The sequence below is a fragment of the Orycteropus afer genome, unplaced genomic scaffold (genome assembly GCF_000298275.1).
Source record: "Orycteropus afer afer isolate SDZICR_OR568_19922 unplaced genomic scaffold, OryAfe1.0 scaffold00052, whole genome shotgun sequence".
NCBI classification, from domain to species: Eukaryota; Metazoa; Chordata; class Mammalia; order Tubulidentata; family Orycteropodidae; genus Orycteropus; species Orycteropus afer.
The window spans coordinates 10,641,149-10,659,437 of record NW_006921639.1 but is presented as its reverse complement, the minus strand read 5'-3'; the positions used below and the strand labels follow the sequence as shown (position 1 = coordinate 10,659,437).

The 18,289-nt window shown below is 52.6% G+C and overlaps 1 protein-coding gene across 1 annotated transcript in view; it reads left to right on the top strand.

The window, feature by feature from the left end:
- The window catches only part of ZMIZ1 (zinc finger MIZ-type containing 1), a 122,836-nt gene that overhangs the window by 70,642 nt on the left and 33,905 nt on the right, over positions 1–18,289 (top strand). The window lies entirely within an intron of this gene.

Below are 18,289 nucleotides of genomic sequence, written 5' to 3'. Positions count from 1 at the left end.
GTGGCCTGCAGTAGACCTTCCAGAGGCCATGTCCCTCCATAGCCTGGCTCTTTTCAGGGAGAGGGAGAGAATATAGCTCTGTCCTCCAATTCTCCAGGGACCTCAGGTCCCCAGGAAGGTGCAGAGCTCTATAGTACAGCTCCCCCAGGGGTGGCTGGATTGGTTCCTGACCCCCAGGCTGGCTGACATCCAGGACCCACCGTTCCTACTGAGTTGTCCTTTCTCTGACCATCAGGGGTCCTCAGATACCCCATAGGAGCCAGTTTGACCAACTGGTGCTAGCCTGGCTCAGGTCAGCTGGTCCGTGTCCACACACACATGCACCCTGGTGTTTCCTTCTCTTTGCATGTTATGTTCACTTTTCATGGCCTTCATCAGAAGCAGAAAGCAGAGAGTTGTTTCCTACAGGGAGAGAGCAGGCACTGGTAAAGGGAGGCGGGCAGGAGAGCTGCGTAGTGATTAAACACTGCAGAGGCCACAGCAAATGATGGCTCCCTCACCCAGCTGCTCAGGAAGAGGAGCAGGGAGTCAGGCCTGAGCTGCAGATGGCCTGGGCTGCTGTCTGCTCCCGCCTCCTGGGACTGCTCACTTGCACTGCCTGAGTCCAACCAGCTGTGACAAGGGCAGGGCAGCAGTGCTGAGCCCTTCATGATCTAGCTATGTCCTCACAGCTGCTCTGAGTCAGAAACCATGAGCACAGAGTAGGTCATGGGCCCAGGGCCACACCACTAGCACATTACAAGTGATGGAGCAGAGAATCATTATGACTTTAAACTGGGGACGGCAGTGGTCATGTCATAGAACTGTAGGCTTTCAATCATACAGTGCCTGCAGGTGCTCAGAGAGGCAGACTTTTGCCCGTGTCCTGTTCTCCACTGAGAACTTGCTGTGCATCATCATACTTTTGGAGCATCTGTGAGCTAGGTTTACATACAGGAGAGGAAACAGGTCCACATACCTGCCAGGCCCTTGTCCAGGGTGATACAGTATATATCAGTTGCCAGTTGAGTCTGCTCCGACTTACGTACAACAGAACGAAGCATTGCCTGGCCCTGTACTGTCTGTGATTGTTGGTATGCTTGAGTCCATTGTTGCGACCATTACGTAGTTCATTCCTGGTAGATAAACCAGGGTGCCTCCAATTCTGACTCCCCCCTCAGTGTAGCACAGTCCAAGGCGACTACTCCAGGGCCATGGATGCAAAGGTCAGGAGAGGTCAGCATCAGAGAGTGGTTGCCAAAGATATTGGCCCTGGGAGCTGGGGTGCATTCTGGACTGTGAAGGGGAAGGGGAGTGGGTCATTCCCCCTCCATTCACACAGCAGAGGGGGCTGAGTATCTGCATCCTGCCTGGCAGTGAGCTTGTTCCTTGGTTTAGAGCAGTGGGCCCCTCCCAACAGCATCAGCATCACTTGGGAACTTGGTGGTGGTAGTGGTGGTGGTGGTGGTGGTGGTGGTGGTGTTATGTGCCATGGAGTCAGACCCGACTCATAGCGACCCCTCCTTGGGTTTCTGAGGTGATATCACTACGGAAGTAGATTGCCCAAGCTTCCTTCCAAGGAGTGGCTGGTGTTCTCAGGCATCACACCAGACCCACTGAATCGGGGAGCAGATAATGAGGGGCAGCGCTGTGTTTTTCCAAGCCCTCCAGGTGGTCCTATAGCAGGGCGAGGCTGAGAACCCTTGGCCTGGAGAGCCAGGTGGCCGAGTCTTGTCCCAGGACCTTCCCATCCCAGACACACATCTCCCCAACCCCCAGGTGTAGTACACTCAGTAACAGGTGCAGCCAGGGAGAGCAGTAGATGTGAATTGAATTCTTATAAACAATTGTTATTTTCATTGCAACAAGGCAGCTGGATATTTAAAGAAACCTCAGAGAGAATCATTTCATCAGGTAAAGGATCGCCTGCAAAGAGAAAAATCCTCTCTCATTTCCTGCTCCTCCCTAATGTTCTAGACTTTCAATGTCTTATGTCAGGTTTGCTTCAAATGGTGTCTGCCTATCAATGACTAAAGCAAATAAAAGCATGCTAAAAAAAATAATAATAACATACTCTGTGAAGCACATTGGGGCCCTGCAGTGTAGAAAAGGGACCCAGGAGGACAAGTGGAAGATGACCTGATGTTCCAGGCAGCCAGGTTCCTTTCCTCCCTCACAGGAATAAGCCAAAAGACTGTTCCTTGGCTGGCTCCCTGCTAGTAACAGCCAAGCTTAGATGGGGGGGCGGGGCTCTAGGGTTCTGTCAAGTGCCCTTACTCAGGGATTCTCAGAAAAGGAGCAGCACAACTGATTAGGAAGTGAAGACATAGAAATGTAAACATGCAGGCATCAGCAGCTCTTCCTCGGGATGAATGTATAAAAGATAAAATCTTGTAACATGGTTCAAGGTCCCTGGGTGACACCGACAGTTTGTGCTTGACTACTGACCTTTCGGTTGGCAGTTCAAACCTACCCAGTGCTTTTGTGGAAGAGAGGCCTGGTGGTCAGTGTCCGTTAAGGGTACAAACTAAAAACTCAAAATTCACTGCCATTGAGTCAATTCCAACTCATAGTGACCCCCGTTGGGTTTCCGAGGCTGTAAATCTTTATGGAAGTAGATTGCACCATCTTCCTTCTGAGGAGCGGCTGGTGGGTTATGAACTACTGACCTTCTGGTTAGCAGCCAAATGCCTTATCCAAAGATCACAGCCAAGAAAATCTATGGAGTGAGCTGTTCTGTTCTGTAATACATGGGGTCTCCATGAGTCAGCATCAACTCAACAGCAGTGGGTTAACCCAGTTCTGGATAGAGAGCCCATTTGAAGGGTATCTTCTCCCACAGGGTGAGGTCAGCAGGAGTATCTGCATCTGCCCCTGAGGGCCCGCCCGTCGGGGCACACTTTGGGCACACCTCAACCGAAAACACCCAAGTGATAGCCTGGGTAGTTCCAGCTGAAGCAGAATCCCTGCATCCACTTCTGATGCCTACCCGCCCAGTGGCTACGCCTTTGCGCAGTGTAGACCTTAACTCACTATGCCAGGGTCAGGAGGATACAATCCCCATCATGTTTCTTGCACCAAGAATCTGAGGTTCACAGAGGTTAACCTGGTCATTCACTTAGGGGGAGGGAATGCTGGGTGGGGTGGGGTGGAGGCAGGAGAGAGGGCCTGGTCAGCAGGGTTTTCCCAGGTCTGCTCTTTCTCAAAGGACAGCAAGTGACCTGAACACAAATTGTCAGTAATCACAGGTGTGGATCACCCCTGAAAGCCCCAGATCTCTCTTCTGTTCATGTCACCATGGTACACACACACCTTCCCCCCGCCCCCGTCACTCCCAAGGTCTGGAAAGCTTTCTAAGTGGTCCCTTCATGTAAACAAAGATGCTCCTGGGAGAGGCACTTCCCTGAGAGCCTTAATCTCACAACTGGGACCCAGGATAGTCTCTTCTCTGATTTCCTTGGTTCAGGTTGAGTGAAAGAAGCTGCTGTTTGAGGGATCTTGGGGTGTGTCACTGGCTCCTGGCTCCCACGGGAAGAGCCAAGGGCCTGTGATTCCACGTAGGGCTGGAGTGAATGGCCAGAATGCAGAGCCAGGCCTCAGTGTCCCCAAGGACGGACGCTGTGGTGTTTAGACTGGGGCGGAGGGGGACTGACCTTAGAAAGGGATTTCATTCCAGCCCCTCATTCTGCATGCTGGGAAGGGGAGACACAACTGAATTGTGTGTACCCAGCTGGGAAGCCTCAGAAAGTAAATTACCCAGGGAAGAAATTGATTCCCGTAACCTCGCCTTACCCTGTGGTTTCCCTGCGAGAGGGCAGCTGGCAGTCATGTGCAGCCCAAGGAGATGCTGCACACGCAGAGTAGTTACTGGGCTCTCTGGTCAGCCTTCCTGGAACAAGACTGCATGTTGGTCCAGGGTTCCTGGGTTGAAAGTCCAGGGCCTGCATGGCAGGAAAGGAGGGGCTAAAGCATGTTTCTCTCCTCTTTACTGTGTCAGCTGCAGTTACAATCCCAGCATTAGAGAACACCCTCTTCAAGTAGGCCACCCTGGTCCTCTGGTCCTGCTCAGAGACTGGTGGGTAAAATGGTGGTGGGGGGATACTTGGCTCTCAGCCTCCCAACCTGGACACTCTGGTGAGTTCTTTGGTAGGAATCTGCCTGTGAGAATCTATATCCTCTCTTAGACTCTGGAGAGCAGGTACACAGAGGCCCATCTGAACCCAATCCTGGCTTCGGTCCAGTGTGGCAGCACATCTGCCTGGGCAGTGGGTGATTCTGGCCCATTGCTGGTGGGCTGAGAGTGGGGACCTGAATCACCCACCCTCCTCAGGCCACCTCTTCTCCCCCCACCCAACATGCTTGCTTTGCTATTGAAAGACCAGCTGCCACCTAGTCGATTCCAACTCCTGACGACCTATGTGTGTTAGAAAAGTAGAACTGTGCTCCATAAGGTTTTCAGTGGCTGATTTTTTCAAAGTAGATCACCAGGCCTTTCTTCCAAGGTACCTCTGGGTAGAGTCAAACTCCCAACGTTTTTGTTAGCAACAAAGTTAGCTGTATGCTTTTCCACTGAGATGGTCTAGAACTTCCTTCATCCTCATCTCATTGCCAACATAAATCCCTGGTAGATGAGAAACCACTAACTTGCTCCTGACCCAGGTGCTTCTCTGCACCCCATCTCTCATGTCTAAGATGGGGGTTGTGATTACCCCACCACCTCCAGGGTACTGGGAAGGGGTTCAATGGACAGGGAGTGTGAGAGCCCAGACCATCAGTGGCAGTCAGCGGTGTGCCACAGTGCCTTGGCCAGATGCTCCCTGTCCTAGCAGCCTGTTGCTAGGACAAAGGTTTCACTTTGCAGAGGTGCTTATCAGACACTTCCAAGAAGAAAAGGGCATCCTCCTTCTGATGAACATGCTCTGTGAGCTTGTTTCCAGCTATCTTTGCAGTTGAACCTGAGGTTGATGATGTTAACTGAGATGGCCCAGCAGGCAGGGTACAGTGGGCAGGGAACTTTCCAGAGTGGGATTTTCTGAAAGCCCATAGAGATGCTTAGCCCATTGGGCGTGTCCTCTTGGGCCTGTGCATTCTGCCCGGCCAGCCCAGCCTCCACTCCTGTGCTGGGTGAGGGGTGGCCGAGGGCAGCCAAGCCGGTTTGGGAAACAGCCCTGCCGAAGCTCTGGCTCCAAGGCTCCCCAGAGTTCAGTTCCCAGGGTGAGTTCACACGCCTTGAGATCCAGCTCCTGCCAACCCAGCTGCCCTTGGGGAGAGGGGGTGGGAACGTACTGAGCTATACTGGAGACAGAGGGACAGGCCCAGAGGCCCTCTCTCCAGGGCGAGGCTGACTGAGGACCTGAGGTAGCAGGGCCTGCTGAGCACAGAGAAGCAGGTAGGGCCTGAGAGGTGGCCCGGGAGCCTCTGTGCTGATCCCAGGCAGCCCCAGCCGCCAACCTGCTTCATCCTCCCTGAGCATGTGTGGGGGACAGAGAGGATATGCAGCATATAAAGGGGCAGGGTCACTCCCAGCCAAAGGGTCAGCTGAGAATTCCTCCTTAGTTTGAGTTTCTTCCTCCCACACAGTGTTGAGAGCTATGACAGACCAGGGAGCAGTGTGGGAATGATCTAGCAGTACACTGCCGATGATGCTAGTGCAATGATGCCACTGGTTTGCTGGGGAGCGAGATATTCCCTCAAGGGAAACTTCTGGTTTTATGTTCTGGGGTCAGCTGACAAGGTCACCAGACTCCAACTTGCAACTCCCCCGAATGACTTGTCCTGTGATCAGGGAGAAGTCTTGACCCCACAGCAACCCCCACAGCTGAGGATGCAGTCTCCCCCCACAGCTGCCCTGCCAGGTCCTCACTACGCGTCATCACCCCTGGCCTTGAATACTGTGCGTCTGTCTGACCCCGTCGTCTCCATTCCCCTCTCTGGGATCAGGCCTTGATGAAGGAGCATCTGGGCTAGGGATAAGGAGCTCTGGTGGCTCAGTGGGTAAGGCATTTGCCTGCTCACCAGAAGGTCTGCTTCATACCCACCAGCAGTGCCTCGGGAGGAAGATGAGGCAATCTACTTCCATGAAGATGTACAGCCTTGGAAACCCAGTGGGGATCGCTGAGTCAGCAGTGGGTTTAGTGGGTTAGGCAAGGGGTGGTCTCATGCTCTGTGCATCTGTAACCCACACTGTTGGAGGGACTGGCAGCTTGTCCTCACAGGCCCTGCAGGATAGAGAAGGAGTTGTGCTCTGAGAGGTCACAGAGGTCAAGGAGGCAGCTTCTGCAGCATAGCCTGTCTCAGCCCTAAGGGACATGACTCAGCCCCATTGCAACACCAGGGCCCAGTCAGAGGGCCTCAGACTTAAAGGACCGCAGTGCCTACCCGTTTCATAGCCAGCTCAGAGCAGGAAAGGAAGTTGCCTGTGGTTGCACAGGAAATTGGTAGCAGACGGGGTAAGGAGCTAGGAGGGTGGCTGAACTATAGGAGTAGGAAGGTGAGTGCAAGGTGAGAGGGGCTGCCAACTCTGGGGCAGGGTGGGGGGCGGGGGCAATGTGCTTGCTCTCAGAGAGGTGATGTCAAGAGCCTGTGGGGATAGAGGGAATCCAGCCTGGGCCTGCAACGGGACCTGGCATTGACCCCAGCCCTGCACTCCTCTATGAAGAGACTGGGGTTGAATCTCTTGGCATCCTTCTTGGGACTTGATTTTCCCCTTCCTAAATAAGAATCCTCTTGTCCTTGTCCCTGGAGTCTGTGAGGCTCTTAAAGGATGCCGGGAGTAGGAAAGCTCAAGGGCGGACTACTCCCCCCCAGGGTCCTATTAGACCCCCAGCATCCATAGTATAGGATCTCAGATGATCACCTCCATTACAGATGCATAAATGGGGCCTCCAGGCCAATTCACCGGCTGTTAAAGCCTGACTCCTGCTCTCCTGAGGCTGAGCAGTCACTGACCCTGGCCCAGGCTCTGCCTCTGGCCCCTCTGTGGTCATGTGCTTCCTGTGTTGTTTCCTCCTGGGAGGAGATGACCTGAAAGGATGAGGAAGGGCTCTTTTTCTATTTGTGGGGGCCCCCAGCAGTGATGGGCCTGCAGAGAACAGCCCCAGGCTAGTGGTTTTGTTTCTCAGGGTCACTCATTGGACCTACTAGGAGGAAAGGGATGCACCTAGGAACTGTGTGACCAGCCCCTGCTTGAAGCTAGAGGAAAGGCCCTCTGTTAGCCACTCTGTTGGCCCAGTATGGTGAGGACAGGATGGCTGCTGCCGCCACACTGAGCCCTTCTCGGTCTGAGAGCCTCAATTGGGTTGAGCTCCTGGGGCCTGGGGCCTGGGGCCTGCCCAGCGCAGTGTCTGGCAGGGGAGAGAAACCCCAGGTATAGCACAGTCGGTACTAGGGAGCAGCACTGGCTGCTGCGGGAAGTGCCCAGTCCAGTGGAGGAGGCACTGCCAGCCCTGGGGAACGTCCAGTCTGATGAAGTGGTGTAAGGCTGAGCTCAAGGAGAATAAGCATTTTGTGATGATCTTGGAGGTGGCTGAAAGAAATTGTATTATTATTATTATTGTTGTTTTTTAACAACAGCAAGTCGGTGGGAAAACATGAGGGGACAGGGGAGTCTCCAAATCCTAAGGGCACTTGTGGTCAGTACAGAAACAATAACATTTATTCTTCTGTAGTGCTTTCTACATGTTAGGCACTGTAAGCATTTTGTGTGTATTAGTTTAGTTCACACTTGTGTCAACTTATGAGGTAGGTTATTGGTTATTTATTATCCTCATTTTGCAGAAGGGAATACCAAAGCTTGGAGAGGTTAGGTAATTTGCTCATGGTCACACAGCTGCTAATTGGCTGAGCTGGGTTTTGAACCCAGGGTACCTGGCTCCAGAGTCTGTATTCTTGACTCCTTTGGTAGTCAGCCACCTACCTACCTACCTCCTACCTGCTTCTCTTCTGAATTTCTAGTTGGGACTCTTCTGGTCTAAGAATTGTCATTGCTCATATGTAGTTACAAAACTCCCCTTTCTTTATCTCCAGCTTCTCATAGGAGGCCTGTGAACAGGAAAGCTTCCTCCTATGATCTCCTCGTTTTACATTGAAATGCAGACACTGGCCCAGGCACGAGTCATCTCAAATCCTATGTTCGTCCCACTCCCCATTCTCTTTCTCCTCCTTAGCTCACCCTCCTGGGCCCTGGAACCTATAGTCCCAAGTGCAGGCAGGGAGTTTCCACTGCCTTCCACTGCTCCAAGACCCCGCCTTGGAAAGGTGGAAGAGAAAGGTGGGTGGAGGGAGGAGGGAGTGCTGTGGCCTGGGCCCAGCAATGCATTGGGGTAGAGCAACATCTTCGTGAAATCCTGGGTGAGATGCTCTGGCCTGGCCCCCCACCTCAGCCTTTCCCTGTGGGAAGGACACGAGGAAACCATTAACTTGAATACTAACACCAACCCATGAGCAGAGAAAAACCAGGGCCATCTTTTAAGTTATACTAATTGTTGCTTCTGTAACTGTTAGATTTTAATCTTCATCACTGGTGTAGCCCACTTGATGGTTAAGCATGTCTTGAGCTGGTCTCAGCTTGACTCATTTCTAAGTTTATTTGATGACAGCCCTGAGCTCTGAACACAGCTGTGAGGGATTCCATTCAGGACCTTGTATCCCCTGAGGCCAATTCCTGTTCACAGGGGTAGTTATCTGCTGATGGGTTTTAAAAACCCTGGCGACAGGGTCACAGGTATCTGACACAGGGCTTCTATGTCCATCTCTCTACCATCCTCTCCACATACGTGGTTATTTAGGCCATGATTCATTTCAACCTGTTGGTCATGTCTTGGCTGCATAGTGTCGTGCTGAATGCCAGGGTTGCAGAAGTGGCTGTAATCCCCCAGTGCCTTCTAGAATTACTGTTCTCCCTGTGGGTTGCATGTTTTTTCCCCCAGTACCACGTTCTTCCCCTCACTATATAGCCATAGTGCATCTACCCTCCACAAGGCCCCTCAGGGCCACTGGGGACACTGATTTGAAATGAGGAAAGAGGTGATCAGAATTGCTGTAGTGGGAAAACCTTTTGGCCACCCACCATGCTGAGTGTGGATGGCAGGAGGCAGATTTGGAGGCTGAGATAAGGATAGGAAGCTCTTGTCATAATTCATGGGAACGTGACAAGGGCTGCAGTCAGATGCTTGGCATAGGGAGAAAACAAGGGGAGCAAACTGCAGCGATCATAGGGGTACAAAGCCCCATCAGGGAGGGTTTTGAGGTGCCCCTAGAGCCTTCCAGTGGACATGGGAGCTGGCCCTTGGAGGTGACCTTCTCCAGGTGGGGGTGATCAGAAAGGAGGGCATTAAGGGGAGCAGCCCAGCATGGGAGCCCCTGACTTACAGGGCAAGAGCCTCAGCTGCCTGATTCCAATATCCTCACATTTCCACTTCCTGTTTAAAGCTTCTTGGGTAGACTTAATAAGCTAATAATAAAAATAGTGAAGTACTTGGTATTCTCCCAGGTAACCCTTTCTTCCTTGCTCGGTGACTCTTCCTCCACCCATAGGCCCCTCCAGACCCCTCCAGACCCTCCCAGGCCTGGTGTGAGGATGAGAGGCTTCTGTTTCAAGATGCCTCCCCTCTGCCTGGCCAGCCTCCTCCTGGGCACCTCTGAGTCCTGCCCCATCCCCTGGGGTCTCCCAGGTCTCAGAAGCCCCTCCTTACATTGGGCTTGTAGCTCCCCCTTACCCCATGCCCTACAAGGACCCCATACCTCCTGCTCATCCCCTAGAGCCCTCATGGCACTGTGTACATGACTCAAGCTCACACAGTTCCTCTGTTCTTCAGCAGCCTTTCAGCGCTAAGATGCTCTTTGATATTAACATGCCTTTGTTTCATTATGCGGGAAGCTTCCCTGGCTCCCGTATTTGATGCCTCTCCCGCTTGGCCTCACATCCAGGGTGATGCCCTCCTCTCCAGACTGCCTTTCATCCCCCTGGGCTCCCCCCACATCCCCCACCGCTGCCTCCCTGTCCCTTCCTGATCCCTAGACCTTCCCAAAAGCCAGCATCTCCAGTCTTTCACTGCCTGTAACCTGCCTGCTCCCTCCATGGGGCTGCCTTTCCCCTCTGGTCTCAATAGCAGCTTTAGTTGTTCTCCTTTTCAAGCCTGCGTCCAGCCTCTTGAGGGGCTCACATGTGCCTGGCGAGCTTGTCTGATCAGTTGATGCTTCCATTCCTAGATCCCTCTCTGCCTCCTTTTACACTCCCCCTCCTCCCAGATTGTCATCTGCTCACAAAGGCTTCCTTCCCTCCCTCTCCTGCCCGCTATATTGTCTGGAGGGTGCTGGCTACACCCTTCCCACCTGGCACCTCCATTTCTTCTAAACCCCTGTCTTACTTGGCAGCATTGGTGTGCAGCCTCTTCCTCTGCCTCCTTGGAGAGGCACCATCACTGCGGAGACCAGTAGTCCAATGCTCATTCATGTGGTGGTCCTTTTCTGAGCGTTTGCTCTGCCGGGAGCTTTAGAGCAGAGGGAAATACAGACCCACCACTACCCCCACATATCTGGGGCTGGCCATACTAGGATGGCTCAGGCCCTGCCTTCACTCTTTGACAGCTTTTACATTGGTTTTTTTCTTGCTTTTTCCTAAAGGGCACTGTGGTGTGGGCAGCTAGGCTGCAGATGAAGTAGCCAGGAAGATCTTGGGGAGATAATGCCGGGGATATGGCATTCCCTCAGGCCTTTGTTCCACACCCTTTCTGATCCCCAACAGGTGCATAGTCTCCATTTCTGTTTGCAAGGAGATGCCATGAGTGGCCAGTGTACACGCTGCCTTAGCCGCAGAACCCTCGAGTGCAGCTGCTGTGGGCACCCTTAGACACCTGCTCATGGATTCCATTAATAGAAGATGTCACCCATTGTTACACACACAATCTTTTTACATAACACTAAGGAGAAAAAACACACTGCCAGTCACACACAACACATCATGAACTAACTATTCTTGTGCTTCGTGATAGTAACTAAGCTCATCCTAACAGGCATCGCATGAGTTGGATACTGTCCTTACCATCACCTCATTTTAGAGATGAGGAACTGAGGCACAAGAAGGTTAGGTAACTTGTTTGAGGTGTCACCAGGTGGTAGTGACAGCTGGGGTTAATCTTTGCATGTACCTGTTTCAGAGACATTAAACTGGGGGAAGGTGTGTGTCTCAGAGGGGATGAATATACAGTCATCCAACCTCATCCTCATTGTTTCATGGACAGTAGGAGCTGGTCCAGTAGCCCCAGCTCTATAGAACTATCGGGGCAGGCAGAAGAATGGTGTGGATATAGGGTGTACTTTTGAGCTCAACTGCCGAGGTTTGCATTCTGTCTCCCTCAGTTGCCTGCTGTGTGTCCCTGGGCTAGTTCTTTGGCCTTTCTGCTCCAGAGTGTACTTATCTGTAAAATGGATGGGATTGGTAATGCCTGTCCTATCAGGTGATTGGAAAGGTTAGATAAGATTGGGTCCACAAAGTATGTGGCCCAGTGCCTGTCTCAAAGGACGGCCTCCACGGCATTGGCTATTGCCATCATCCACACACTGAACTGGATGGTCTCTCTGTATTTGCCTTCCTACCCCAAGCCGAGAGCCACCCCAGGGTAGGCACAAGATTGTTTCCTCAGCACTGCACTCGGAGTCTGGCAGGGGTGGCTGCTGGGAAGTGATTGTAGTTGTTGAAGGTAAAGGCCATGGCATATTTGGAGAAGCTGGAAAGACAAGTACAGGCACCAGGAACACAGACTGACCTACCTACATGTCTTCCCCTGAGCTGGCATCCACTCCCCCGTGTACTCCCTTCAGCACCACGTCTCTGCTGTGAATAGGGCCATCTGAGGCTAAGCTCTAGGATGCCAGAGCCAGGGTCCTTGATAGTGCCAAGGATCTTGGGCTGTTCTTGATCCTGAGAAGTCTGGACCTCCCAACTCAGATGGCTGTGTCAAGACTGAAGGGCTGCACTTTGCCTACACAACAATGGGAGTCCCATGGGGAGCTCAAGGACTTCCTTCTGGGGGTGCAGGCACCACCCACTGGTGGGAGCAGAGGGAGGCTCCCTCTTGCATCTCAAGCAGAGCAGAACATGCGATATGGTCCTGACTGCGCATGATGGGTGTGGTACTTAAGTTTGTGTGTCAACTTGGCTGGGACTGGTTGCGTGGCTGGGCAGCTGGATGTAGTATGCCCCATGATGAGACTGGTAATCAACTCCATGGTGCAATCTACTATGAGCAGCTGAATAGCTGCCTTAGGACTGTGGTCTGCTTCCTGTATATAAGGAGAGACCTTGAGGAACGGTCTCTAGCTTATGGCACGTTTGAATCCTGCGTGTAGCCATGTTATTGTTCAGCAGCCTGCCGCGTGGTTTGGTAACATTGGGCTGTGCCTTTTGACTTGTCAGCCTTGGGCTGGTAAGCCTCCACAGCCAGCAGCTGAGTGAAGAAAAGCCTCAAGCTTCAGTGAGCCGGGAGCAGGAGGCAGAGCTGAACCCCAAGGTTGAGTGGCTTTCATCCAGCCCCTGGAGCCTGGCACTCTGAACTAGGACTTAAAGCCTCCAAACTGTAAGAGAATAAACTCCTATTTCTTCAAGCATCCCATTTGTGGTATATTCTTGTCAGAGAGGTGTTAGGTAACCAGAACAAAGGCTCAGAGGGGAAGACAAGAAGGATGCAGAAGGAAGGAGGATCTGCAAAGTTTGTAGCCAAATGGGCAAATGGGTCTGGTCACCTGTTTGGGGCCCCAGGACTCCCAGACACTGTGTACCCGCACACCATCCTCTGAGAGCTTCATGGCCACCCAGGATGTTTGTTCTCCCCTCTGTCCTGTGGACAGAGTGATGGAGAGAGGCCACGGCCAAGGCCTCATGACTATGCTACTGGTCACTCATCTGGCAACCAGGGTCAGCGAAACTAATCATTACTTTAACTGCCAACACTGAGTGGCACTTCCTGTGTGCCTGACACCATTTCTTTGTTTCATGATAGCAATTGAGCAAATCTTGACAACTCCCCTATGAAATAGGTAGTATTGTTACCATCATTCCCTTTAGAGTTGAGGAAACTGACACACAGACTAAGCAACTTGCTCAAGAAGTTATATAGAGGTAATGACAGAACTGAGGTTAAGTCTTTTCAGGATCTGTCTCACCACCTATCCTGAGTTATATGATGCAGTGGTAGGTATAGGATCAGAGGGGCTTCCATTCTGGAACTGCTGTGGGTTACAGGGTCCCACAGGCCCCTCCACTCCCCCTTTGCTTCCTTTTGGCTTCTGGTATACACCTGATTAACAAGCCCTAGTTTACACCTCACAGTTACTCTGAAGCAGGGCTGTTGAGCCCATTTCACAGATAGAAAAACTGATGGTCCAAGAAGTGTGAGGCAACTTGTGTGGAATCTCACAGTTAGAAAGTGTCAAGGCAAGATTTAAACCCTGTTGTGGGGCTCCAGCCAGTGTTCTTAGCAGCTGCTCTGTTGACATTGGTGTTCCTAGGAGCTGGGAAGACCACGTGGAGGAAGTATCTTGAAGAAGTAGTAACTCTATGAGGAAAGAAATAAGGAAGTAATTTCTAGGCAGAAGCAAAGAGGCATGAAAGTGTGTAGCCTGTTGTGGGGCTAGCCTGTAGAGTAGTGGGCCTGGAGTCTGGTGGGTAACAAAGGCTTAGGGATGAGTGTCACCTCCCACTTAAGAGGCATGATTGCAGATGTTCTACCCACTCTGTAGAAAACGCACAGCATGCCAACATGCCGACATGAACTGCACACTGAGTAATCACTTTACAGCTGAAGGACTCACACTTCACAAGAATCTAGGGGCAAGCACTAATACTGCCCATTTACAGATGAAGAAATCAAGGCCCAGAAAGATTGTCATTTGCCCAAGGTGGTGTAGATATATGTGGTAGAACCAGGTTTTGAGTGCAGACTGTTGAGACCTCTTGCTCTTAACCCTGAGTGTCACAGGGTCGTGAGAGATGAGAATCCAGGCCACCTCACCATCTTGGCAGACTTTGCAAGTCCTAAGTGTTTTGGACTTTTCCATGGGAAAAGTCTTCCTATGAATTACTAGAGCAGGACACTGACCTCATCTAGAGGACTGGATCCAGCACACAGTAGGTGCTGGACAGCCGTCTGTTGAATGACTATTGAGTGAATGATTGGCATCTTGGTACCTAAGATTAGGATAGACTGAGTGAAGGATGCTGGTTAGGAGGGAGGGATTGGAGAAGCCTTCATTAGTTGATTTTGGACATGTAGCGTTGTACGTGCTTACACTGATTTTATGCTGAGAAGTCTGAAGAGTGTTTGGAAACCTAGATTAAAAGTCACAGTTTGTGGTTGAGGTCTGAGATGGTCTTCCACAGCTGCCCTAGCCCCATCATGGCATTGTGAGATCAGCAGGAAGGGACCCACAAGGGCCCCAGCACATCCCCTGGACAGGTGGGGAGAACAATGGGGAGAAGCTGGTTAGAGAATCCAGGGCCAGCCTGAGGAGCCCAGATTCTTAGTATCCCTGTTCCAGCCCAACGCCTGTGTTGCAGAGTCCTTGGGTGAGGGAGAGAATGGAGATCTCTTCAGAGGCCACCACCATGCACAGCACCTAAGAGATGAGCCTGCAGCTGAGTACTCCCCAACTCCTTCCCAAGGAAGACCAGGACCTCTCAGGGCCCTCACCTTCAGGTCCTACTGGAATTGGGTGACAGTGGGTGCTGCCACTGCCAAGCTGTCCATCTAGGAGAAGAAGTCCTGTCAGCTATGGCCAGCCCCAGCAAGCCCTTACCTGCAGTAAATGCCCCTGTAGCCACCTCCCCATTGCATTCTTGGCTGTGTGCCTAGGCTCTGTTACCAGGAGCCTTCCCTGCTTTCTTCCCCAGTCGACCCCCAAACTGGGAGGGGTCCACAAAGGCTGATGGGTGGAGCTGGAGTTACTCTCCACACCACTCTCTGAAAGGCATTGGAGTATATCACTGAGACCCTGGAAGGTGGCCACTGGGTTGAGTGGCACAGGCTGGCAGCTGTTGTGTAGTATAGACGTGGTGCTATGGCCAAAGGAGCAGTAGGGGCGGGGGCAGGAGGCCAGACACACCACAACTCACTGACCAGGTGGTTTCCTTTCACTGCTCTGAAGAGGACAAAGCACTGCCAAGTACTTTGTGATGGGGGAGGGGCGCAAGGTCATAGCTGCTCTTCTAATTTCAAAACCAGGGTCCTCTCATGCTGGGAGTGGTGCTCACAGCACAGAGTGGAGGGCTAGCTGTGGGTGCATGCAAGCAGTGGGGGCACTGTTGACCCGCCTGTACCAGGGTCTGGGAGGGCCCACAGACTCAGACTGGCTGCTATTCCTGGTGTTGGGAGGCACTCTGCCCACCATGCCATGATTTCTACATCCCCTGCCAGAACTTTTCATGCCTGATGTCCCTCCAAGTCCCAGAGTCTGTCCACTGGTCCCTTTTTTGTGCTCTACCCCATGAGTACACAGACCAAAGTGCCTTAACAGAGACCAGGCTCAGATCCAAATACACACATGACACACACCCAGGTACCAGCTGAGACACGCCCCCCTCTCCCATGCCACCTGGCCTTCTCTCAGCCCATCTACCTCAGCCTGGTTCACTGACAGGACCCAGACTCCCTTTTGGCTGCAAATTCCCACTTGTTTTCATTAACTGGCATTTGCCTCAGAACAACGCATTTGATTTTATGCCATCACAAGAACATGCGCCCACCTGTGTGCCGTGCATGGGGCTTGGCCGAAGCTGCTGTGTGGCCTCTGTGCTAACCAGCAGCACAGGAGGGAACAGGCAGTGCCCCCCCCTCAGCAGCCCTTCCCCTCCGACACTTATTACCCTCTTAGTTATAGGAATGTGGCTTGCCTGGCATCCCCTTTTGTCGGGCCTCATCGCACACACACACATCTCACCTCCTTCCAGCATTCCACACCCCCCAAAACAACAAGGATACCAGCAGACCTCCTTTATACCCTTTACAGAAAACTACTCCACCAGCATTAGGGAAGGTGGCCGTGACATTAAAGGAGAGCTCTAATCCCTCCATGGTGTGTCCCCTCAACCCTGCATGGCATGAGTGGCTGGCCGTGAGGGGGACGCCAGGCAGCGGGCAGCACCATCTGTAGCCATCCTTTGTGCCACATCCAAGCACCCCCTCCCATCGTTGCGTGCTGTGGCTCCACGTGCCTGGCGTGCAAATGAGTTTCCAGATGCTCAGTGCCCCCTGCACAAGAAGCAGTAACGAGGGGCCTGGGAGAAGAATAGAGCAATCTGGAAATCCATTTTCTGTGTGTTCCAGCCTCTCAGTAAGCTGCTTCCCCCTTCAGCTGTGGCAGATGTGTGCTGGGCACCCACTTCAGGGGCACGTTGACACTGTTTCTGGGCAGACACACGCCAGAGTAAGGCATTCTCTCTCACATGCTTCCCTTTGTGGGTGATGGCAAGATGAGCCCCAGAGGGTTTATTTAGGATACAGATAGAACTGTGATCCTGCAGCCCAGTTTCACCCACCCCCTACCCCCTACTCCAGCAGGCCCCAGCTCACCCACTGGAGGAGGAAACAAGTGCCCTCCTGGGAGTAGGACACAGGGTAGAGTCCAGCTCCAGCTCACTTCCTTGGTCAGGTGCCTTTGCACACCACACAGGCCAAGCACCTCTACCCAGTAGCTTGAAGTGACGCTTTGCCACACCTCTCCCACCCCTGCATGAACCATGTCATTGTTCTTGCCCATCAGCCCTCATCCCAGGAATGTGGGCACCTGTCTCCCACCAGTGAGAGGCAGGAGAGAGCTACATCCCCACTCCAGTAGAGCTTACCTGGGCCAGTGGACAGAGGCAGAGCCTAGCAGGATCTCAGAGGCCCCAACATAGCATCTCAGGGCCTCCGGCTGACAGAGAACAACGTCCAGGACCAGGGCAGTTTGCAGGGCCAGCCATTCCTGGGTGCCTGAGGTTGGAAGTCTTGTCTCAGTGGCAGATGAATATTGTGGAATGTGTGTAATTTAGAAGAGGCTCTGAGGGTTCCTTGAAGCAGAGGAGCTGGGAGATACTTCTCCAACACTTCTCCAGACTCAGGTGTAGGCAGTGGCAAGAGTACAGCTTGAGTCTCTGCCCTCTCTGCCTGTGGTTACTGTGAGCCTCAGTCTGCCCCTCTGTAAAAGTGATGATAATAGCTGTCTTGTTCATGTACTGCACGGTATGAGGCAGGTATGGAAAAAGGATACAGACATCTTTCCAGTGTCCAAATGGGAAAGCCTTGAAATGAGGGTGAGGGCTTTGCACCCAGCCAAATGGCAGAGCAGTACTGATTCAGAACACCTCCAGCCACCCGGATCAGGTCGTCTTCTACAGCAATCTAGTCTGTCTAGCTGAAGTCTTCAAACAGGAGTGCTACCTTGGCTGGGTGTGGTCACCCCTCTGTTTCCACTCAGTCTCTGAAGTTCTCCCATCTCCTTCTCACCTTGGCCCTGGGAAGAAGGCAGGGCAAGAGCCATTGGCCCCCTTTACATGCAGGCAAACTGAGGCCCAGAGAGGCTTAGAATCACACAGTGAAATGGGCAGAGCCCAACCTCCCCAGCTCCCTCCCCAAACCTCAGCTCCATCATGCACTTTGGAAGGACTGGCTGGGCCTGGGTCTGGGGCTAGACATGCTGAACTCAAGGGTTGTGTGCTTTTGGCCCCTGGTGGCCACGCTGGGGCAGCGGTGAATGAAAGGAAGTGGTACTTTGCCCCCAGTTCATGTGGCAGTTCACCCCAGGCTCTTTGCTCTTGTTTTTTAAGGCCCCAGGATTTGTGCTCCTGCATTTGTTGCCCTGGCAGACTCCAGCAAAGTCCCACCCCCACATTGCCCTCTGTTCTGGAAAGCTTTTGTCCTCCCAAGTGTTAGTGCCCCAACAGTGCAGGAACTGGCCTCAGGTCTGACTGGATGCTATGTGGGAGGGACCTAGACTCAGTGGGCATTTTCTGGGTGGGGAGTTTCTGGGAAAACCCTGCAGACACTCCTGGGACTATCAACATACCCCAAGAAGGCTACGGCTTTGTTTACGCTTTGTGATCTTATGCTATGACCCAACTCCAGGGAGAAACCATGCTCATCTGATTGTCCTGAATCAAAGGGGGTAGACTTCACAGGAAAGCCTGGGGTGGCAGACAGTGTCCAGCCTGGCTTCCCGCCAGTCTCACCTTGCCTTGGCATCATCTCTAAATCCACTTCATGGTCTTGGTTCTCCACCGCCCACTGCCTCTGACCAGTACTCCTTAAGTAACAGCCGTTAAAGGTGATCTTCCTGG